This window comes from Salmo salar, unplaced genomic scaffold (assembly GCF_905237065.1).
Source record: "Salmo salar unplaced genomic scaffold, Ssal_v3.1, whole genome shotgun sequence".
Taxonomy (NCBI): domain Eukaryota; kingdom Metazoa; phylum Chordata; class Actinopteri; order Salmoniformes; family Salmonidae; genus Salmo; species Salmo salar.
Window position 1 is genome coordinate 5,001 of NW_025549374.1, and position 23,175 is coordinate 28,175.

The 23,175-nt window shown below is 49.3% G+C and overlaps 1 pseudogene; it reads left to right on the forward strand.

Annotated features, from left to right (window-relative positions):
* Positions 1 to 23,175, forward strand: part of LOC123736415 (voltage-dependent L-type calcium channel subunit alpha-1S-like) — a 28,057-nt pseudogene that overhangs the window by 1,891 nt on the left and 2,991 nt on the right.

Sequence of the window (23,175 nt, forward strand, 5' to 3'; positions counted from 1 at the left end):
TCTGTCTGACTGTCTCTACTCTGTCTGTCTGACTGTCTTTACCTGTCTGTCTGACTATCTCTACTCTGTCTGTCTGTGTGTGTGTGTGATTATTCCTGTCTCTCTATGTGTATTATACAGCACTATGAGCAGTCCAAGGTGTTCAGTCATGTGATGGACATCCTCAACATGGTCTTCACTGGTCTCTTCACTGTAGAGATGCTGCTCAAACTGCTGGCTTTACGACTCAGGGTAAGAGCCTAACCCCTAACCCTAACCCCTAAACCCCTAACCCCCTAACCCTAACCCCTAACCCCCTAACCCTAACCCCTAACCCTAACCCCCTAACCCTAACCCCCAACCCCCTAACCCTAACCCTAAACCCTAACCCTAACCCCCTAACCCTAACCCTAACTCTAATCTTAACCTAACCCTAACCCCTAACCTCTAACCCCTAACCCTAACCCCTAACCCTAACCCTAACTCCTAACCCCTAACCCCTAACCCCTAACCCCTACCACTAACCCCCTAACCCCTAACCCCTAACCCCTAACCCCTAACCCTAACCCTAACCCTAACCCCTAACCCTGCTCAGGGTAATCTTCTCACCTATTTTCCTACTATGTTCTTTGTCCTCCTCCCCTCCTCCCCCTCCTCCTCTCCTCCTCCTCCCCTCCTCCCCCTCCTCCCCCTCCTCCCCCCCTCCTCCCCTCCTCCCCCAATCCTCCCCTCCTCCCCCCTCCTCGTTTTTTATTTATTGTAAAAAATAACTAATTATCTTTTTCTGTGTGCAGCATTATTTCATAGATGCCTGGAACTCTTTTGATGCTCTGATCGTGGTGGGTAGTGTCGTGGATATTGTGGTGACAGAATTCAGCGTAAGTCCACTGATACACCGGCAATTAAATAACAATATAAAATCGAATCAAATTGCGTCAAATACAACAGGTGTAGACTTTACAGTGAAATACTTACTTACAAGCCCTTTAACAAACAATGCAGAATTTATTGTTAAAGTAACAATATATTTGCAGAAAAAATATTTACTAAGTAAACTAAAGTTTAAAAAAAAGTAACACAATAAAATAACAATAACGAGGCTATATACAGGGGTACGGGTACTGTGTCAATGTGCGGGAGTACAGGTTAGTCGAGGTAATTGAGGTAATATGTGCAGTGCCAGTCAAAAGTTTGGACACACCTACTCATTCAAGGGTTTTCTTTATTTTTTACTATTTTCTACATTGTAGATTAATAGTGAAGACATCACAACTATGAAATAACGCATATGGAATCATGTAGTAACCAAAAAGTGTAGTATATATTTCAGATTCTTCAAAGTAGCCACCCTTTGCCTTGACAGCTTTGCACACTCTTGGCATTCTCTCAACCAGCTTCATGAGGTAATCACCTGGAATGCATTTCAATGAACAGGTGTGCCATCTTTAAAGTTAATTTGTGGAATTTCTTTCCTTCTTAATGCATTTGAGCCAATCAGTTGTGTTGTGACAAGGTAGGGGTGGTATACAAGAGAATCCCTATTTGGTAATAGACCAAGTCCATATTATGACAAGAACAGCTCAAATAAGCAAAGAGAAATGACAGCCCATCATTACTTTAAAACATGAAGGTCTGTCTATCTGGAAAATTAAGACATTGAAAGTTTCTTCAAGTGCAGTCACAAAAACCATAAAACGCTATGATGAAACTGGCTCTCATGAGGAAGCCACAGGAAAAGGAAGACCCAGAGTTCATTAGAGTTAACTGCACCTCAGATTGAAGCCCAAATAAATGCTTCACAGAGTTCAAGTAAGAGACACATCTCTACATCAACTGTTCAGAGGACACTGTGTGAATCAGGCCTTCATGGTCAAATTGCTGCAAAAGAATCCACAACTAAAAACTTGCTTGGGCCAAGAAACACGAGCAATGGATATTAGACCGGTGGAAACCTGTCCATCGGTCTGATGAGTCCAAATTTGCGATTTTTGGTTCCAACTGCCGTGTCTTTGTGAGACGCAGAGTTAGTGAACGGATGATCTCCGCATGTGTATTTCCCACCGTGAAGCATGGAGGAGGAGGTGTGATGGTGCTTTGCTGGTGACACTGTCTGTGATGTATTTAGAATTCAAGGTACACTTAACCAGCGTGGCTACCACAGCATTCTGCAGCGATACGCCATCCCATCTGGTTTGGGCTTATTGGGGCTATCATTTGTTTTTCAACAGGACAATGACCCAACACACCTCCAGACTGTGTAAGGGCTATTTTACCAAGAAGGAGAGTGATGGAGTGCTGCATCACCTGGCCTCCACAATCACCTGACCTCAACCCAATTCAATCAAATGTATTTAAAAAGCCCTTTTTACATCAGCAGATGTCACAAAGTGCTTATACAGAAGCAATGCAGCCTAAAACCCCCAAACAGCAAGCAATACAGATGTAGAAGCACGGTGGCTAGGGAAAAACTCCCTAGAAAGGCAGGAACCTAGGAAGAAACCTAGAGAGGAACCAGGCTCTGAGGCGTGGCCAGTCCTCTTCTGGTTGTGCCAGGTGGAGATTATAACAGAACGTTATAACCTAGGAAGAAACAAGCTAGAGGTAGTGTAGTAAACAGCCAAAGATTTCAAGACTAAAAACGGTAAAAGTAGTAGCCTACAATAAGAAAAAAGTAAAAGTAAAAATACATTTTATCTTATATCTAAATCTGACTTTGTTGCAGGTCATGTTGTTCTCCACAATACCGTCTCTGGTAAACACACATTATATCAAATAACAGCTACGTTTTTTTTCTCACATGCACAGGATATAGAAGGTGTACAGTGCCTTCCAAAAGTATTCACCCCCCCCTTGGCATTTTTCCTATTTTGTTGCCTTACAACCTGGAATTAAAATAGATTTTCGGGGGATTTGTATCATTTGATTTTACACAACAATGGTTAACAGTTTGAAGATGCAAAATATTTTTTATTGTGAAACAAACCCCCCCCAAAGTCTTTGCAGAGCCACCTTTTGCAGCAATTACAGCAGCAAGTCTCTTGGGGTATGTCTCTATAAGCTTGGCTCATCTAGCCACTGGGATTCTTGCCCATTCTTCAAGGCAAAACTGCTCCAGCTCCTTCAAGTTGGATGGGTTCCACTGGTATACAGCACTCTTTAAGTCATACCACAGATTCTCAATTGGATTGAGGTCTGGGCTTTGACTAGGCCATTCCAAGACATTTAAATGTTTCCCTTTGAACCACTCAAGGGTTGCTTTAGCAGTATGCTTAGGGTCATGGTCCTGCTGGAAGGTGAACCTCCATCCCAGTCTCAAATCTCTGGAAGACTGAAACCGTTTTCCCTCTAGGATGGTGTTTTCGGGGTGGTGAGAGGTGTTGGGTTTGCTCCAGACAGCGTTTTCCTTGATGGACAAAAAGCTCAATTTTAGTCACATCTGATCAGAGTACCTTCTTCCATGTGTTTGGGGAGTCTCCCACATGCCTTTTGGCAAACACCAAACATATTTGCTGATTTCTTTCTTTAAGAAATTGCTTTTTTCTGGTCACTCTTCCGTAAAGCCCAGCTCTGTGGAGTGTACAGTTTAAAGTGGTCCTATGGACAGATACTTCAATCTCCGCTGTGGCGCTTTGCAGCTCCTTCAGGGTTACCTTTGGTCTCTTTGTTGCCTCTCTGATTATTGCCATCCTTGCCTGGTCCGTGAGTTTTGGTGGGTGGTGCTCTCTTGGCAAGTTTGTTGTGATGTCGTATTCTTTCCATTTTTTAATAATGGATTTAATGGTGCTCCGTGGGATGTTCAAAGCTTCTGATATTTTTTTATAACCCAACCCTGATCTGTACTTCTCCACAACTTTGTCCCTGACCTGTTTGGAGAGCTCCTTGGTCTTCATGGTGTCGCTTGCTTGGTAGTGCCCCTTGCTTAGTGGTGTTGCAGACTCTGGGGCCTTTCAGAACAGGTGTATATATACTGAGATCATGTGACACACAGGTGGACTTTATTTAACTAATTATGTGACTTCTGAAGGTAATTGGTTGCACCAGATCTTATTTAGGAGCTTCATAGCAAAGGGGATGAAAACATATGCACGCACCACTTTTCCGATTTTATTTTTTGAAACAAGTTATTTTTTTCATTTTCACTTCACCAATTTGGACTATCTTGTGTATGTCCATTACATGAAATCCAAATAAATCTATTTAAATTACAGGTTGTAATGCAACAAAATAGGAAAAATGCCAAGGGGGATAAATACTTTTGCAAGGCACTGTAAACGTTACAGTGAAATGGTTACTCGCATGGTGGAATCTTTTGTTTAGACATGTAGCTAGCTTGCTAGCTAACTAAACAATGAACCATAATGCCAAGCTATATTACCATGCACCATGCCAGCACAGACTGGAATATGTTCCGGGATTCCTCCGATGGCATTGAGGAGTACACCACATTAGACATTGGCTTTATCAATAAGTGCATCGATGACAAACCCCAACCAGAATCCATGGATTACAGGCAGCATCCGCACTGAGCTAAAGGCTAGAGCTGCCGCTTTCAAGGAGCGGGACTCTAACCCAGAAGCTTATAAGAAATCCCGCTATGCCCTCCGATGAACCATCAAACAGGCAAAGTGTCAATACAGGACTAAGATCGAATCATACTACACTGGCTCTGACGCTCGTCGGATGTGGCAGAGCTTGCAAACCATTATAGACTACAAAGGGAAGCACAGCCGAGAGCTGCCCAGTGACATGAGCCTACCAGACGAGCTAAACTACTATGCTCGCTTCGAGGCAAATAACACTGAAACATGCATGAGAGCACCAGCTGTTCTGGAAGACTGTATGATCACACTCTCCGCAGCCGGTGTGAGTAAGACCTTTAAACAGGTCAACATTCACAAGACCGGAGGGCCAGACGGATTACCAGGACATGTACTGCGAGCATGCGCTGACCAACTGGCAAGTGTCTTCACTGACATTTTCAACCTCTCCCTGCCTGAGTCTGTAATACCAACATGTTTTAAGCAGACCACCATAGTGCCTGTGCCCATGAACACTAAGGTAACCTGCCTAAATGACTACCGACCCGTAGCACTCACTTCTGTAGCCATGAATTGCTTTGAAAGGCTGGTCATGGCTCACATCAACAACATCATCCCAGAAACCCTAGACCCACTCCAATGTGCATACCACCCCAACAAATGCACAGATGATGCAATCTCTATTGCACTCCACACTGCCCTTTCCCACCTGGACAAAAGGAACACCTATGTGAGAATGCTATTCATTGACTACATCTACGCGCTCAACACCATAGTGCCCACAAAGCTCATCACTAAGCTAAGGACCCTGGGACTAAACACCTCCCTCTGCAACTGGATCCTGGACTTCCCGCCCCCAGGTGGTAAGAGTAGCTAACAACACAACCACCACACTGATCCTCAACACAGGGGCCCCTCAGGGGTGCGTGGTCAGTCCCCTCCTGTACACCCTGTTAACTCATGACTGCACAGCCAGGCACAACTCCAACACCATCATTAAATTTGCTGATGACACAACAGTGGTAGGCCTGATCACCGACAATGACGAGACAGCCTATAGGGAGGAGATCAGAGACCTGGCCGTGTGGTGCCAGGACAACAACCTCTCCCTCAACGTGATCAAGACAAAGGAGATGATTGTGGACTACAGGAAAAAGAGGACAAAGCACGCCCCCATTCTCATCGACGGGGCTGCAGTGGAGCGGGTTGAGAGCTTCAAGTTCCTTGGTGTCCACATCACCAACAAACTAACATGGTCCAAGCACACCAAGACAGTCGTGAAGAGGGCACGACAAAACCTATTCTCCCTCAGGAGACTGAAAAGATTTGGCATGGGTCCTCAGATCCTCAAAAAGTTCTACAGCTGCACCATTTGAGATCATCCTGACCGGTTGCATCACCGCCTGGTACGGCAACTGCTTGGCATCTGACCGTAAGGCTCTGCAGTGGGTAGTGCGAACGGCCCAGTACATCACTGGGGCTAAGCTTCCTGTCATCAAGGACCTATATACTAGGCGGGGTCAGAGGAAGGCCCAAAAAAATGGTCAAAGACTCCAGCCACCCCAGTCATAGACTGTTTTCTCTGCTATCGCATGTCAAACGGTATCTGAGTGCCAAGTCTAGGTCCAAAAGGCAACAGCTTCTGCCCCCAAGCCATAAGACTACTGAACAATTAATCAAATGGCCACCCGGACTATTTACATTGATAACCCCCCTCCCCCTTTGTTTTTCCACTGCTGCTACTCGCTATTTATTATCTATGCATAGTCATTTCACCCCAACCTACATGTACATGTTAGCTCGACTAACCTGTACCCCGCACATTGACTCAGTACCAACCCCTCTATATAGCCTCATTATTATTATTTTTACTTTAGTTTGTTTAGTAAATATTTTCTTAACTCTATTTTTTAACTCTATTTTCTTAAAACTGCATTGTTGGTTTTAAGGGCTTTTCAAGGTCTACACCTGTTGTATTCGGCGCACGTGACAAATACAATTTCATTTCAGCTTGTCAACACATTTGTGTCTAAGATATTTCCTTCAAGCATAATTATATTCACAATACACCTGGGTTGAAGGTTTTGGTGTGAAAACAGTTAACATTAAAGCTAGAATCCTTAGTTGCTACAGCCATTTTTGGACTTGAAGAATATTGAAGAATATAACTCATGAGCTTAGCCTCAAAACATGGTTAAAAGTATACATTTGATATCATGGATGGTCAGTCCTTGCATCCATAGTTCTGTCTATGAATTTGAATGAGGTTACATTTCTCCAGCTTCATCCTTTAGCTTTTTAGCGGAACAATCCTCATTGTTTAAATTAAGGATTGCAGCTTTAACCATTGTATCTGTCATCTATTTAACTACTGTATGTTACCTCTCTATCATGTTGATGTGTGTCTCTTTCCTCTGAATCTCTCTCTTTCTCTTTCTCTTCATTCCAGAGCTCTGATGACAGTTCCAGAGTGTCCATCACGTTCTTCCGTCTGTTCCGAGTGATGCGATTGGTCAAACTGCTGAGCAAGGGGAAGGAATTCGGACGCTGCTCTGGACCTTTGTCAAGTCCCTCCAGGTCAGCGGTCACTAGTGGGTCCGGGACTATTCCCTGACCTGTATGGAATGGAATTATCCCAGACCAACACCCTGACCTGTATGGAATTTTCTGGGATAATTCCATTCCATACAGGTCAGGTTGTTGGTCTGGGATAATTCCATACAGGTCAGGGTGTTGGTCTGGGATAATTCCATTCAGGTCAGGGTGTTGGTCTGGGATCATTCCATTCCATACAGGTCAGGGTGTTGGTCTGGGATCATTCCATTCCATACAGGTCAGGGTGTTGGTCTGGGATCATTCCATTCCATACAGGTCAGGGTGTTGGTCTGGGATAATTCCATTCCATACAGGTCAGGGTGTTGGTCTGGGATAATTCCATTCAGGTCAGGGTGTTGGTCTGGGATCATTCCATACAGGTCAGGGTGTTGGTCTGGGATAATTCCATACAGGTCAGGGTGTTGGTCTGGGATAATTCCATACAGGTCAGGGTGTTGGTCTGGGATAATTCCATTCCATACAGGTCAGGGTGTTGGTCTGGGATAATTCCCAGGGTTGATTTTATCTGTCTTATTAAGGCAGGGTCTAAAATCCCAACAATGACGTGAAGGTATGGCTACAGACTTTTCATAACATGAAGTATAAATAAATACATTTGTGTCAGAACAGGGAGTTGGTGTCAGTACAGGAAGTTGGTGTCAGTACAGGAAGTTGTTGTCAGTACAGGAAGTTGTTGTCAGTACAGGAAGTTGGTGTCAGTACAGGTTGGAGAGTTGGTGCCAGTTCAGACCGGAGAGTTGGTGTCAGTACAGGGTTGGAAAGATGGTGTCAGTAAAGGTTTGGGGAGTTGGTGTCAGTACAGGGAGTTGGTGTCAGTAAAAGGGAGTTGGTGTCAGTAAAGGGAGTTGGTGTCAGTACAGGTCGGGAGTTGGTGTCAGTACAGGTCGGGAGTTGGTGTCAGTACAGGTCGGGAGTTGGTGTCAGTACAGGGAGTTGGTGTCAGTGAAGTCAGGGAGTTGGTGTCAGTACAGGGAGTTGGTGTCAGTACATGGAGTTGGTGTCAGTAAAGGGAGTTGGTGTCAGTGAGGGTCGGGCGTTGGTGTCAGTACAGGGAGTTGGTGTCCAGTAGAAGTCAGGGAGTTGGTGTCAGTACAGGGAGTTGGTGTCAATGGAAGTCAGGGAGTTGGTGTCAGTGAGGGGCGGGGAGTTGGTGTCAGTGGAAGTCAGGGAGTTGGTGTCAGTACAGGGTGTTGGTGTCAGTACAGGTCGGGGAGTTGGTGTCAGTACAGGTCGGGAGTTGGTGTCAGTGGAAGTCAGGGAGTTGGTGTCAGTACAGGTTGGGAGGTGGTGTCAGTACAGGTTTGGGGAGTTGGTGTCAGTACAGGGAGTTGGTGTCAGTGAAGGTTAGGGAGTTGGTGTCAGTACAGGGAGTTGGTGTCAGTGGAAGTCAGGGAGTTGGTGTCAGTACAGGTTGGGAGTTGGTGTCAGTACAGGTTTGGGGAGTTGGTGTCAGTACAGGGAGTTGGTGTCAGTGAAGGTCAGGGAGTTGGTGTCAGTACAGGGAGTTGATATCAGTAGAAGTCAGGGAGTTGGTGTCAGTACAGGGAGTTGGTGTCAGTACAGGTTCGGGGAGTTGGTGTCAGTACAGGGAGTTGGTGTCAGTACAGGTTCGGGGAGTTGGTGTCAGTACAGGGAGTTGGTGTCAATACAGGTCGGGGAGTTGGTGAACATTCTACAAGTGAAAAGGAACAGATTTACTTCTAACTAACCCTTATGGGGCGGCAGGGTAGCCTAGTGGTTAGAGCGTTGGGCTAGTAACCTAAATCCCCGAGCTGACAAGGTACAAATCTGTCGTTCTGCCCCTGAACAAGGCAGTTAACCCACTGTTCCTAGGCCGTCATTGAAAATAAGAATTAACTGACTTGCCTAGTAAAATAAAACATTATCTGTGAAAGAGAGTGACCTGGCTCTACCCATCTTACTGACACCGCCCCCGGTTAGAGGGGAATTAGGCAGCCCAAGAGTTAACACACAGGAACTTTATTTAAACACACTGAAGAAGATGAACATGGAGATGAAAAGGGTAGTGGAGAGGGAACGGAATGGAATGGAACGGCAGTGGAACGGCAGTGGAGAGGTAACGGAATGGAATGGAACGGCAGTGGAACGGCAGTGGAGAGGTAACGGAGAGGTAGAGGAGAGGTAGAGGAGAGGTAGAGGAGAGGTAGCGGAGAGGCAGCGGAGAGGTAGAGGAGAGGTAGAGGAGAGGTAGCGGAGAGGCAGCGGAGAGGTAGAGGAGAGGTAGAGGAGAGGTAGCGGAGAGGCAGCGGAGAGGTAGCGGAATGGAATGGCAGTGGAACGGCAGTGGAGAGGTAGCGGAGAGGTAGAGGAGAGGTAGCGGAGAGGTAGCGGAGAGGTAGAGGAGAGGTAGCGGAGAGGTAGCGGAGAGGTAGAGGAGAGGTAGCGGAGAGGTAGCGGAGAGGTAGAGGAGAGGTAGCGGAGAGGTAGCGGAGAGGTAGAGGAGAGGTAGCGGAGAGGTAGCGGAGAGGTAGCGGAATGGAATGGCAGTGGAACGGCAGTGGAGAGGTAACGGAATGGAATGGAAGTGGAACGGCAGTGGAGAGGTAGCGGAGAGGTAGCGGAGAGGTAGAGGAGAGGTAGCGGAGAGGTAGCGGAGAGGTAGCGGAGAGGCTGTGGAGAGGTAGTGGAGAGGTATCGGAATGGTAGCGGAGAGGTAGCGGAGAGGTAGCGGAATGGTAGCGTAGAGGTAGCGGAATGGTAGCGTAGAGGTAGCGTAGAGGTAGAGGAGAGGTAGTGGAGAGGTAGTGGAGAGGTAGTGTAGAGGTAGAGGAGAGGTAGTGGAGAGGTAGTGGAGAGGTAGCGGAGAGGTAGTGGAGAGGTAGCGGAGAGGTAGCGGAGAGGAAGCGTAGAGGTAGCGGAGAGGTAGCGGAATGGTAGTGGAGAGGTAGCGGAATGGTAGCGGAGAGGTAGCGGAGAGGAAGCGTAGAGGAATGGTAGTGGAGAGGTAGTGTAGAGGTAGTGGAGAGGTAGTGGAGAGGTAGTGGAGAGGTAGAGGAGAGGTAGTGGAGAGGTAGAGGAATGGTAGCGTAGAGGTAGCGGAGAGGTAGCGGAGAGGCTGCGGAGAGGAAGTAGAAAGGTAGTGGAATGGTAGTGGAGAGGAAGTAGAGAGGTAGTGGAGAGGAAGTGTTGAGGAAGTGTAGAGGTAGTGGAGAGGTACCTACTCAGGTAGCGGAGAGGTAGTGGAGAGGTAGCGGAATGGTAGTGGAGAGGTAGAGGAGAGGTAGTGGAATGGTAGTGGAGAGGTAGTGTAGAGGTAGTGTAGAGGTAGTGGAGAGGTAGTGTAGAGGTAGTGTAGAGGCTGTGGAGAGGCTGTGGAGAGGCTGTGGAGAGGAAGTGGAGAGGCTGTGGAGAGGAAGTGTAGAGGTAGTGGAGAGGTAGCGGAGAGGTAGTGGAGAGACTGTGGAGAGGTAGAGGAGAGGTAGCGGAGAGGTAGCGGAGAGGTAGAGGAGAGGTAGTGGAGAGGTAGTGGAGAGGTAGTGGAATGGTAGTGGAGAGGTAGTGGAGAGGTAAAGGAATTGTAGTGGAGAGGTAGAGGAGAGGTAGAGGAGAGGTAGAGGAGAGGTAGAGGAGAGGTAGAGGAGAGGTAGTGGAGAGGCTGTGGAGAGGAAGTGTAGAGGTAATGTAGAGGTAGTGGAGAGGTAGTGGAGAGGCTGTGGAGAGGAAGTGTAGAGGTAGTAGAGAGGTAGTGGAATGGTAGTGGAGAGGTAGTGGAGAGGCAGTGGAGAGGTAGTGGAATGGTAGCGGAGAGGTAGCGGAGAGGTAGCGGAGAGGAAGTGGAGAGGAAGTAGAGAGGTAGTGGAATGGTAGTGGAGAGCAAGTAGATAGGTAGTGGAATGGTAGTGGAGAGGTAGTGGAGAGGCAGCGGAGAGGCTGTGGAGAGGAAGGAGAGAGGTAGTGGAATGGTAGTGGAGAGGAAGTTGAGAGGTAGTGGAATGGTAGTGGAGAGGAAGTAGAGAGGTAGTGGAATGGTAGTGGAGAGGTAGTGGAGAGGCAGCGGAGAGGAAGCAGAGAGGTAGTGGAATGGTAGTGGAAAGGAAGTAGAGAGGTAGTGGAATGGTAGTGGAGAGGTAGTGGAGAGGCAGCGGAGAGGATGTAGAGAGGTAGTGGAATGGTAGTGGAGAGGAAGTAGAGAGGTAGTGGAATGGTAGTGGAAAGATAGTGAAGAGGTAGTGGAGAGGTAGTAGAGAGGTAGTGGAGAGGTAGTGGAATGGTAGTGGAGAGGAAGTAGAGAGGTAGTGGAATGGTAGTGGAGAGGTAGTGGAGAGGGAGAGGTAGCGGAGAGGTAGTGGAATGGTAGTGGAGAGGTAGTGGAGAGGTAGTGGAATGGTAGTGGAAAGGAAGTAGAGAGGTAGTGGAATGGTAGTGGAGAGGTAGTGGAGAGGTAGTGGAGAGGGGAGAGGTAGCGGAATGGTGGTGGAGAGGTAGCGGAGAGGTAGCGGAATGGTAGCGGAGAGGTAGCGGAGAGGTAGCGTAGAGGTAGCGGAGAGGTAGCGGAGAGGTAGCGGAGAGGTAGCGGAATGGTAGCGGAGAGGTAGCGGAATGGTAGTGGAGAGGTAGTGGAGAGGGAGAGGAGAGGTAGTGGAATGGTAGTGGAGAGGTAGTGGAGAGGTAGTGGAGAGGTAGTGGAGAGGTAGTGGAATGGTAGTGGAAAGGAAGTAGAGAGGTAGTGGAATGGTAGTGGAGAGGTAGTGGAGAGGTAGCGGAGAGGTAGTGGAATGGTAGTGGAGAGGTAGTGGAGAAGTAGTGTAGAGGTAGTGGAATGGTAGTGGAGAGGTAGTGGAGAGGGAGAGGTAGCGGAATGGTAGTGGAGAGGTAGCGGAGAGGTAGCGGAGAGGTAGCGGAATGGTAGCGGAGAGGTAGCGGAGAGGTAGCGTAGAGGTACTGGAGAGGTAGTGGAGAGGTAGTGGAGAGGTAGTGGAGAGGCTGTGGAGAGGCAGTGGAGAGGAAGTGTAGAGGTAGTGGAGAGGTAGTGGAATGGTAGTGGAGAGGAAGTGGAGAGGTAGTGGAATGGTAGTGGAGAGGTAGTGGAGAGGTACTGTAGAGGTAGTGGAGAGGTAGTGGAATGGTAGTGGAGAGGTAGTGGAGAGGCTGTGGAGAGGTAGTAGAGAGGAAGTGTAGAGGTAGTGGAGAGGTACCTACTCAGGTAGCGGAGAGGTAGTGGAGAGATAGCAGAGAGGTATATGAGAGGTAGTGGAAACGGTAGTGGAGAGGTACTGTAGAGGTAGTGGAGAGGTAGTGGAATGGTAGTGGAGAGGTAGTGGAGAGGTAGTGGAGAGGTAGTGGAGAGGTAGCGGAGAGGAAGTGAAGAGGCTGTGGAGAGGAAGTGTAGAGGCAGTGGAGAGGTAGCGGAGAGGTAGCGGAGAGGTAGAGGAGAGGTAGCGGAGAGGTAGCGGAGAGGCTGTGGAGAGGTAGTGGAGAGGTAGCGGAATGGTAGCGGAGAGGTAGCGGAGAGGTAGCGGAATGGTAGCGTAGAGGTAGCGGAATGGTAGCGGAGGTAGCGTGGAGGTAGAGGAGAGGTAGTGGAGAGGTAGTGGAGAGGTAGTGTAGAGGTAGAGGAGAGGTAGTGGAGAGGTAGTGGAGAGGTAGCGGAGAGGTAGCGGAGAGGCTGTGGAGAGGTAGCGGAATGGTAGCGGAGAGGTAGCGGAGAGGTAGCGGAATGGTAGCGTAGAGGTGAGCGGAATGGTAGTGTAGAGGTAGCGGAATGGTAGCGTAGAGGTAGCGTAGAGGTAGAGGAGAGGTAGCGTAGAGGTAGAGGAGAGGTAGTGGAGAGGTAGTGGAGAGGTAGTGTAGAGGTAGAAGAGAGGTAGTGGAGAGGTAGTGGAGAGGTAGCGGAGAGGTAGCGGAGAGGTAGCGGAGAGGTAGCGGAGAGAGCGTGCAGCGTGAGAGGTAGCCGGAATGGTAGTGGAGAGGTAGCGGAATGGTAGCGGAGAGGTAGAGGAGAGGTAGCGGAGAGGTAGCGGAGAGGAAGCGTGAGAGGAATGGTAGTGGAGAGGTAGTGAGAGGTAGTGGAGAGGTAGTGGAGAGGTAGTGGAGAGGTAGAGGAGAGGTAGTGGAGAGGTAGAGGAATGGTAGCGTAGAGGTAGCTGGAGAGGTAGCGGAGAGGCTGCGGAGAGGAAGTAGAAAGGTAGTGGAATGGTAGTGGAGAGGAAGTAGAGAGGTAGTGGAGAGGAAGTGTTGAGGAAGTGTAGAGGTAGTGGAGAGGTACCTACTCAGGTAGCGGAGAGGTAGTGGAGAGGTAAGCGGAATGGTAGTGGAGAGGTAGAGGAGAGGTAGTGGAATGGTAGTGGGAGAGGTAGTGTAGAGGTAGTGTAGAGGTAGTGGAGAGGTAGTGTAGAGGTAGTGTAGAGGCTGTGGAGAGGCTGTGGAGAGGCTGTGGAGAGGAAGTGGAGAGGCTGCGGAGAGGAAGTGTAGAGGTAGTGGAGAGGTAGCGGAGAGGTAGTGGAGAGACTGTGGAGAGGTAGAGGAGAGGTAGCGGAGAGGTGAGGGAGAGGTAGAGGAGAGGTAGTGGAGAGGTAGTGGAGAGGTAGTGGAATGGTAGTGGGAGAGGAGTGGAGAGGTAAAGGAATTGTAGTGGAGAGGTAGAGGAGAGGTAGAGGAGAGGTAGAGGAGAGGTAGAGGAGAGGTAGAGGAGAGGTAGTGGAGAGGCTGTGGAGAGGAAGGTAGAGGTAATGTAGAGGTAGTGGAGAGGTGGCAGTGGAGAGGCTGTGGAGAGGAAGTGTAGAGGTAGTAGAGAGGTAGTGGAATGGTAGTGGAGAGGTAGTGGAGAGGCAGTGGAGAGGTAGTGGAATGGTAGCGGAGAGGTAGCGGAGAGGTAGCGGAGAGGAAGTGGAGAGGAAGTAGAGAGGTAGTGGAATGGTAGTGGAGAGCAAGTAGATAGGTAGTGGAATGGTAGTGGAGAGGTAGTGGAGAGGCAGCGGAGAGGCTGTGGAGAGGAAGGAGAGAGGTAGTGGAATGGTAGTGGAGAGGAAGTTGAGAGGTAGTGGAATGGTAGTGGGAGAGGAAGTAGAGAGGTAGTGGAATGGTAGTGGAGAGGTAGTGGAGAGGCAGCGGAGAGGAAGCAGAGAGGTAGTGGAATGGTAGTGGAAAGGAAGTAGAGAGGTAGTGGAATGGTAGTGGAGAGGTAGTGGAGAGGCAGCGGAGAGGATGTGGAGAGGTAGTGGAATGGTAGTGGAGAGGAAGTAGAGAGGTAGTGGAATGGTAGTGGAAAGATAGTGAAGAGGTAGTGGAGAGGTAGTAGAGAGGTAGTGGAGAGGTAGTGGAATGGTAGTGGAGAGGAAGTAGAGAGGTAGTGGAATGGTAGTGGAGAGGTAGTGGAGAGGGAGAGGTAGCGGAGAGGTAGTGGAATGGTAGTGGAGAGGTAGTGGAGAGGTAGTGGAGAGGTAGTGGAATGGTAGTGGAAAGGAAGTAGAGAGGTAGTGGAATGGTAGTGGAGAGGTAGTGGAGAGGTAGTGGAGAGGGAGAGGTAGCGGAATGGTAGTGGAGAGGTAGCGGAGAGGTAGCGGAGAGGTAGCGGAATGGTAGCGGAGAGGTAGCGGAGAGGTAGCGTAGAGGTAGCGGAGAGGTAGCGGAGAGGTAGCGGAGAGGTAGCGGAATGGTAGCGGAGAGGTAGTGGAATGGTAGTGGAGAGGTAGTGGAGAGGTAGTGGAGAGGTAGTGGAATGGTAGTGGAGAGGTAGTGGAGAGGTAGTGGAGAGGTAGTGGAGAGGTAGTGGAATGGTAGTGGAAAGGAAGTAGAGAGGTAGTGGAATGGTAGTGGAGAGGTAGTGGAGAGGTAGCGGAGAGGTAGTGGAATGGTAGTGGAGAGGTAGTGGAGAGGTAGTGTAGAGGTAGTGGAATGGTAGTGGAGAGGTAGTGGAGAGGGAGAGGTAGCGGAATGGTAGTGGAGAGGTAGCGGAGAGGTAGCGGAGAGGTAGCGGAATGGTAGCGGAGAGGTAGCGGAGAGGTAGCGTAGAGGTACTGGAGAGGTAGTGGAGAGGTAGTGGAGAGGTAGTGGAGAGGCTGTGGAGAGGCAGTGGAGAGGAAGTGTAGAGGTAGTGGAGAGGTAGTGGAATGGTAGTGGAGAGGAAGTGGAGAGGTAGTGGAATGGTAGTGGAGAGGTAGTGGAGAGGTACTGTAGAGGTAGTGGAGAGGTAGTGGAATGGTAGTGGAGAGGTAGTGGAGAGGCTGTGGAGAGGTAGTAGAGAGGAAGTGTTGAGGAAGTGTAGAGGTAGTGGAGAGGTACCTACTCAGGTAGCGGAGAGGTAGTGGAGAGATAGCAGAGAGGTATATGAGAGGTAGTGGAAACGGTAGTGGAGAGGTACTGTAGAGGTAGTGGAGAGGTAGTGGAATGGTAGTGGAGAGGTAGTGGAGAGGTAGTGGAGAGGTAGTGGAGAGGTAGCGGAGAGGAAGTGAAGAGGCTGTGGAGAGGAAGTGTAGAGGTAGTGGAGAGGTAGCGGAGAGGTAGCGGAGAGACTGTGGAGAGGTAGTGGAGAGGTAGCGGAGAGGTAGCGGAGAGGTAGCGGAGAGGTAGAGGAATTGTAGTGGAGAGGAAGAGGAGAGGTAGAGGAGAGGTAGTGGAGTGGCTGTGGAGAGGAAGTGTAGAGGTAGTGGAGAGGTAGTGGAGAGGTAGCGGAGAGGTAGCGGAGAGGCAGCGGAGAGGTAGAGGAGAGGTAGTGGAGAGGTAGTGGAGAGGTAGTGGAGAGGTAGTGGAGAGGTAGAGGAGAGGTAGTGGAGAGGCTGTGGAGAGGAAGTGTAGAGGTAGTGGAGAGGTAGTGGAGAGGTAGTGGAGAGGTAGAGGAATTGTAGTGGAGAGGTAGCGGAGAGGTAGCGGAGAGGTAGAGGAGAGGTAGTAGAGATGTAGTTTAGAGGTAGTGGAATGGTAGTGGAGAGGAAGTAGAGAGGTAGTGGAATGGTAGTGGAAAGGTAGTGGAGAGGTAGTGGAGAGGTAGTAGAGAGGTAGTGGAATGGTAGTGGAGAGGGAGGTAGTGGAATGGTAGTGGAGAGGTAGTGGAGAGGTAGTGGAATGGTAGTGGAGAGGTAGTGGAGAGGTAGTGGAGAGGTAGTGGAATGGTAGTGGAGAGGTAGTGGAGAGGTAGTGGAATGGTAGTGGAGAGGTAGTGGAGAGGTAGTGGAATGGTAGTGGAGAGGTAGTGGAATGGTAGTGGAGAGGAAGTAGAGAGGTAGTGGAATGGTAGTGGAGAGGTAGTGGAGAGGTAGTGGAGAGGTAGTGGAATGGTAGTGGAATGGTAGTGAGAGAGGTAGTGGAATGGTAGTGGAGAGGTAGTGGAGAGGGAGAGGTAGCGGAGAGGTAGTGGAATGGTAGTGGAGAGGTAGTGAAGAGGTAGTGGAGAGGTAGTAGAGAGGTAGTGGAGAGGTAGTGGAATGGTAGTGGAGAGGAAGTAGAGAGGTAGTGGAATGGTATTGGAGAGGTAGTGGAGAGGTAGTGGAGAGGTAGTGGAATGGTAGTGGAATGGTAGTGGAGAGGTAGTGGAATGGTAGTGGAGAGGTAGTGGAGAGGGAGAGGTAGCGGAGAGGTAGTGGAATGGTAGTGGAGAGGTAGTGGAGAGGTAGTGGAGAGGTAGTGGAATGGTAGTGGAAAGGAAGTAGAGAGGTAGTGGAATGGTAGTGGAGAGGTAGTGGAGAGGTAGCGGAGAGGTAGTGGAATGGTAGTGGAGAGGTAGTGGAGAGGTAGTGTGAGAGGTAGTGGAATGGTAGTGGAGAGGTAGTGGAGAGGGAGAGGTAGAGGAATGGTAGTGGAGAGGTAGCGGAGAGGTAGCGGAGAGGTAGCGGAATGGTAGCGGAGAGGTAGCGGAATGGTAGCGGAGAGGTAGCGGAGAGGTAGCGTAGAGGTAGCGGAGAGGCTGTGGAGAGGCAGTGGAGAGGAAGTGTAGAGGTAGTGGAGAGGTAGTGGAATGGTAGTGGAGAGGAAGTGGAGAGGTAGTGGAATGGTAGTGGAGAGGTAGTGGAGAGGTAGTGGAGAGGTAGTGGAGAGGTAGTGGAATGGTAGTGGAGAGGTAGTGGAGAGGCTGTGGAGAGGTAGTAGAGAGGAAGTGTTGAGGAAGTGTAGAGGTAGTGGAGAGGTACCTACTCAGGTAGCGGAATGGTAGTGGAGAGATAGCAGAGAGGTATAGGAGAGGTAGTGGAATGGTAGTGGAGAGGTACTGTAGAGGTAGTGGAGAGGTAGTGGAATGGTAGTGGAGAGGTAGCGGAGAGGAAGTGAAGAGGCTGTGGAGAGGAAGTGTAGAGGTAGCGGAGAGACTGTGGAGAGGTAGTGGAGAGGTAGCGGAGAGGTAGCGGAGAGGTAGCGGAGAGGTAGAGGAGAGGTAGTGGAGAGGCTGTGGAGAGGAAGTGTAGAGGTAGTGGAGAGGTAGTGGAGAGGTAGAGGAATTGTAGTGGAGAGGTAGCGGAGAGGTAGAGGAGAGGTAGTAGAGATGTAGTTTAGAGGTAGTGGAATGGTAGTGGAAAGGTAGTGGAGAGGTAGTGGAGAGGTAGTAGAGAGGTAGTGGAATGGTAGTGGAAAGGTAGTGGAGAGGTAGTGGAGAGGTAGTAGAGAGGTAGTGGAATGGTAGTGGAGAGGAGGTAGTGGAATGGTAGTGGAGAGGTAGTGGAGAGGTAGTGGAATTGTAGTGGAGAGGTAGTGGAGAGGTAGTGGAGAGGTAGTGGAGAGGTAGTGGAATGGTAGTGGAGAGGTAGTGGAGAGGTAGTGGAATGGTAGTGGAGAGGTAGTGGAGAGGTAGTGGAATGGTAGTGGAGAGGTAGTGGAGAGGTAGCGGAGAGGCTGGGAGAGGCTGCGGAGAGGAAGTGGAATGGTAGTGGAGAGGAAGTAGAGAGGTAGTGGAATGGTAGTGGAAAGATAGTGAAGAGGTAGTGGAGAGGTAGTAGAGAGGTAGTGGAGAGGTAGTGGAATGGTAGTGGAGAGGAAGTAGAGAGGTAGTGGAATGGTAGTGGAGAGGTAGTGGAGAGGTAGTGGAGACGTAGTGGAATGGTAGTGGAATGGTAGTGGAGAGGTAGTGGAATGGTAGTGGAGAGGTAGTGGAGAGGGAGAGGTAGCGGAGAGGTAGTGGAATGGTAGTGGAGAGGTAGTGGAGAGGTAGTGGAGAGGTAGTGGAAAGGAAGTAGAGAGGTAGTGGAATGGTAGTGGAGAGGTAGTGGAGAGGTAGCGGAGAGGTAGTGGAATGGTAGTGGAGAGGTAGTGTAGAGGTAGTGGAATGGTAGTGGAGAGGTAGTGGAGAGGGAGAGGTAGAGGAATGGTAGTGGAGAGGTGAGCGGAGAGGGTAGCGGAGAGGTAGCGGAATGGTAGCGGAGAGGTAGCGGAATGGTAGCGGAGAGGTAGCGGAGAGGTAGCGTAGAGGTAGCGGAGAGGTAGCGGAGAGGCTGTGGAGAGGCAGTGGAGAGGAAGTGTAGAGGTAGCGGAGAGACTGCGGAGAGGTAGTGGAGAGGTAGCGGAGAGGTAGCGGAGAGGTAGCGGAGAGGTAGAGGAGAGGTAGTGGAGAGGCTGTGGAGAGGAAGTGTAGAGGTAGTGGAGAGGTAGTGGAGAGGTAGAGGAATTGTAGTGGAGAGGTAGCGGAGAGGTAGCGGAGAGGTAGAGGAGAGGTAGTAGAGATGTAGTTTAGAGGTAGTGGAATGGTAGTGGAGAGGAAGTAGAGAGGTAGTGGAATGGTAGTGGAAAGGTAGTGGAGAGGTAGTGGAGAGGTAGTAGAGAGGTAGTGGAATGGTAGTGGAGAGGAGGTAGTGGAATGGTAGTGGAGAGGTAGTGGAGAGGTAGTGGAATGGTAGTGGAGAGGTAGTGGAGAGGTAGTGGAGAGGTAGTGGAGAGGTAGTGGAATGGTAGTGGAGAGGTAGTGGAGAGGTAGTGGAATGGTAGTGGAGAGGTAGTGGAGAGGTAGTGGAATGGTAGTGGAGAGGTAGTGGAGAGGTAGCGGAGAGGCTGCGGAGAGGATGCGGAGAGGAAGTGGAATGGTAGTGGAGAGGAAGTAGAGAGGTAGTGGAATGGTAGTGGAAAGATAGTGAAGAGGTAGTGGAGAGGTAGTAGAGAGGTAGTGGAGAGGTAGTGGAATGGTAGTGGAGAGGAAGTAGAAAGGTAGTGGAATGGTAGTGGAGAGGTAGTGGAGAGGTAGTGGAGAGGTAGTGGAATGGTAGTGGAATGGTAGTGGAGAGGTAGTGGAATGGTAGTGGAGAGGTAGTGGAGAGGGAGAGGTAGCGGAGAGGTAGTGGAATGGTAGTGGAGAGGTAGTGGAGAGGTAGTGGAGAGGTAGTGGAGAGGTAGTGGAAAGGAAGTAGAGAGGTAGTGGAATGGTAGTGGAGAGGTAGTGGAGAGGTAGCGGAGAGGTAGTGGAATGGTAGTGGAGAGGTAGTGGAGAGGTAGTGTAGAGGTAGTGGAATGGTAGTGGAGAGGTAGTGGAGAGGAAGTGTAGAGGTTGTGGAGAGGTAGTGGAATGGTAGTGGAGAGGTAGTGGAGAGGTAGTGGAGAGGTAGTGGAGAGGTAGTGGAGAGGTAGTGGAATGGTAGTGGAGAGGTAGTGGAGAGGCTGTGGAGAGGTAGTAGAGAGGAAGTGTTGAGGAAGTGTAGAGGTAGTGGAGAGGTACCTACTCAGGTAGCGGAGAGGTAGTGGAGAGATAGCAGAGAGGTATAGGAGAGGTAGTGGAATGGTAGTGGAGAGGTACTGTAGAGGTAGTGGAGAGGTAGTGGAATGGTAGTGGAGAGGTAGTGGAGAGGTAGTGGAGAGGTAGTGGAGAGGTAGTGGAGAGGTAGCGGAGAGGAAGTGAAGAGGCTGTGGAGAGGAAGTGTAGAGGTAGCGGAGAGACTGTGGAGAGGTAGTGGAGAGGTAGCGGAGAGGTAGCGGAGAGGTAGCGGAGAGGTAGAGGAATGGTAGTGGAGAGGTAGTGGAGAGGTAGTGGAATGGTAGTGGAGAGGTAGTTGAATGGTAGTGGAGAGGTAGAGGAATGGTAGTGGAGAGGTAGTGGAATGGTAGTGGAGAGGTAGTCGAGAGGTAGTGGAGAGGTAGTGGAGAGGTAGAGGAGAGGTAGTGGAGAGGTAGTGGAGAGGTAGTTGAATGGTAGTGGAATGATAGTGGAGAGGTAGTGGAATGGTAGTGGAGAGGTAGAGGAGAGGTATTGCTTCTGAAACAGGAGACACCGAGGTAATGAATCCACTGTTACACAATAATATAACTGACAGCAGTTCACTTTGGACACACACACCATCCCACCAGTCCAGATATATGAGTCCAGTTGTTGATGGGCAGAGGCAGAGATGTTACCCTCTACGCTGCCCGAGGGAGACTTACAGTATTGTGAGTCCAGGCCCCTAGTAACCTCCCTAGCAACCTATCAGGGCACATGTCAGAGAGTGTTTGAGCGGCAGGTTTATGGTTCCCCCTGGACTCTCAGGCTCCGGTCGTGAGGGATGGGGAGTGGAGTGTGTTATTAGAACCTCTGGGTTCTGAGCTCAGGGTTCTGAGGTTTCTAATAACAGTCACCGTGTTTAACTCAGGGTTCTGAGGTTTCTAATAACAGTCACCGTGTTTAACTCAGGGTTCTGAGGTTCTAATAACAGTCACTGTGTTTAACTCAAGGTTCTGAGGTTCTAATAACAGTCACCGTGTTTAACTCAGGGTTCTGAGGTTCTAATAACAGTCACCGTGTTTAACTCAGGGTTCTGAGGTTCTAATAACAGTCACTGTGTTTAACTCAAGGTTCTGAGGTTCTAATAACAGTCACCGTGTTTAACTCAGGGTTCTGAGGTTCTAATAACAGTCACCGTGTTTAACTCAGGGTTCTGAGGTTCTAATAACAGTCACCGTGTTTAACTCAGGGTTCTGAGGTTCTAATAACAGTCACTGTGTTTAACTCAAGGTTCTGAGGTTCTAATAACAGTCACCGGGTTTAACTCAGGGTTCTGAGGTTCTAATAACAGTCACCGTGTTTAACTCAGGGTTCTGAGGTTCTAATAACAGTCACCGTGTTTAACTCAGGGTTCTGAGGTTCTAATAACAGTCACTGTGTTTAACTCAAGGTTCTGAGGTTCTAATAACAGTCACCGTGTTTAACTCAGGGTTCTGAGGTTCTAATAACAGTCACCGTGTTTAACTCAGGGTTCTGAGGTTCTAATAACAGTCACTGTGTTTAACTCAAGGTTCTGAGGTTCTAATAACAGTCACCGTGTTTAACTCAGGGTTCTGAGGTTCTAATAACAGTCACCGTGTTTAACTCAGGGTTCTGAGGTTCTAATAACAGTCACCGGTAGGGAATTACTAATAGTGAAACACAATAGTAATTTATGTCTGTGAAACACAATACAGTACCAATTTATTTGAGATGGTAATATGAAGGTAGGAAAACAAAATTCTCACAACATCAGTAATGACATTTAAAAGAGAGGTATCATAATAGTGCAGTAGTGTTGACTGAACTCAGGCCCTGCCCTACATAACCCTTCATATACTGACTATAGCTGTGTCCTCTGTCTCTCAGGCCCTGCCCTACATAACCCTTCATATACTGACTATAGCTGTGTCCTCTGTCTCTCAGGCCCTGCCCTACATAACCCTTCATATACTGACTATAGCTGTGTCCTCTGTCTCTCCGGCCCTGCCCTACATAACCCTTCATATACTGACTATAACTGTGTCCTCTATCTCTCAGGCCCTGCCCTACATAACCCTTCATATACTGACTATAGCTGTGTCCTCTGTCTCTCAGGCCCTGCCCTACATAACCCTTCATATACTGACTATAACTGTGTCCTCTATCTCTCAGGCCCTGCCCTACATAACCCTTCATATACTGACTATAGCTGTGTCCTCTGTCTCTCAGGCCCTGCCCTACATAACCCTTCATATACTGACTATAGCTGTGTCCTCTGTCTCTCAGGCCCTGCCCTACATAACCCTTCATATACTGACTATAACTGTGTCCTCTGTCTCTCAGGCCCTGCCCTACATAACCCTTCATATACTGACTATAGCTGTGTCCTCTTATCTCAGGCCCTGCCCTACATAACCCTTCATATACTGACTATAGCTGTGTCCTCTGTCTCTCAGGGCCCTGCCCTACATAACCCTTCATATACTGACTATAACTGTGTCCTCTGTCTCTCAGGCCCTGCACTACATAACCCTTCATATACTGACTATAGCTGTGTCCTCTGTCTCTCAGGCCCTGCCCTACATAACCCTTCATATAGTGACTATAGCTGTGTCCCCTGTCTCTCCGGCCCTGCCCTACATAACCCTTCATATACTGACTATAACTGTGTCCTCTGTCTCTCAGGCCCTGCCCTACATAACCCTTCATATACTGACTATAGCTGTGTCCTCTGTCTCTCCGGCCCTGCCCTACATAACCCTTCATATACTGACTATAGCTGTGTCCTCTGTCTCTCAGGCCCTGCCCTACATAACCCCTTCATATACTGACTATAGCTGTGTCCTCTGTCTCTCAGGCCCTGCCCTACATAACCCTTCATATACTGACTATAACTGTGTCCTCTGTCTCTCAGGCCCTGCCCTACATAACCCTTCATATACTGACTATAGCTGTGTCCTCTATCGCTCAGGCCCTGCCCTACATAACCCTTCATATACTGACTATAACTGTGTCCTCTTATCTCAGGCCCTGCCCTACATAACCCTTCATATACTGACTATAGCTGTGTCCTCTGTCTCTCAGGCCCTGCCCTACATAACCCTTCATATACTGACTATAACTGTGTCCTCTGTCTCTCAGGCCCTGCCCTACATAACCCTTCATATACTGACTATAGCTGTGTCCTCTGTCTCTCAGGCCCTGCACTACATAACCCTTCATATACTGACTATAGCTGTGTCCTCTGTCTCTCAGGCCCTGCCCTACATAACCCCTTCATATACTGACTATAGCTGTGTCCTCTGTCTCTCAGGCCCTGCCCTACATAACCCTTCATATACTGACTATAGCTGTGTCCTCTGTCTCTCAGGCCCTGCCCTACATAACCCTTCATATACTGACTATAACTGTGTCCTCTGTCTCTCAGGCCCTGCCCTACATAACCCTTCATATACTGAC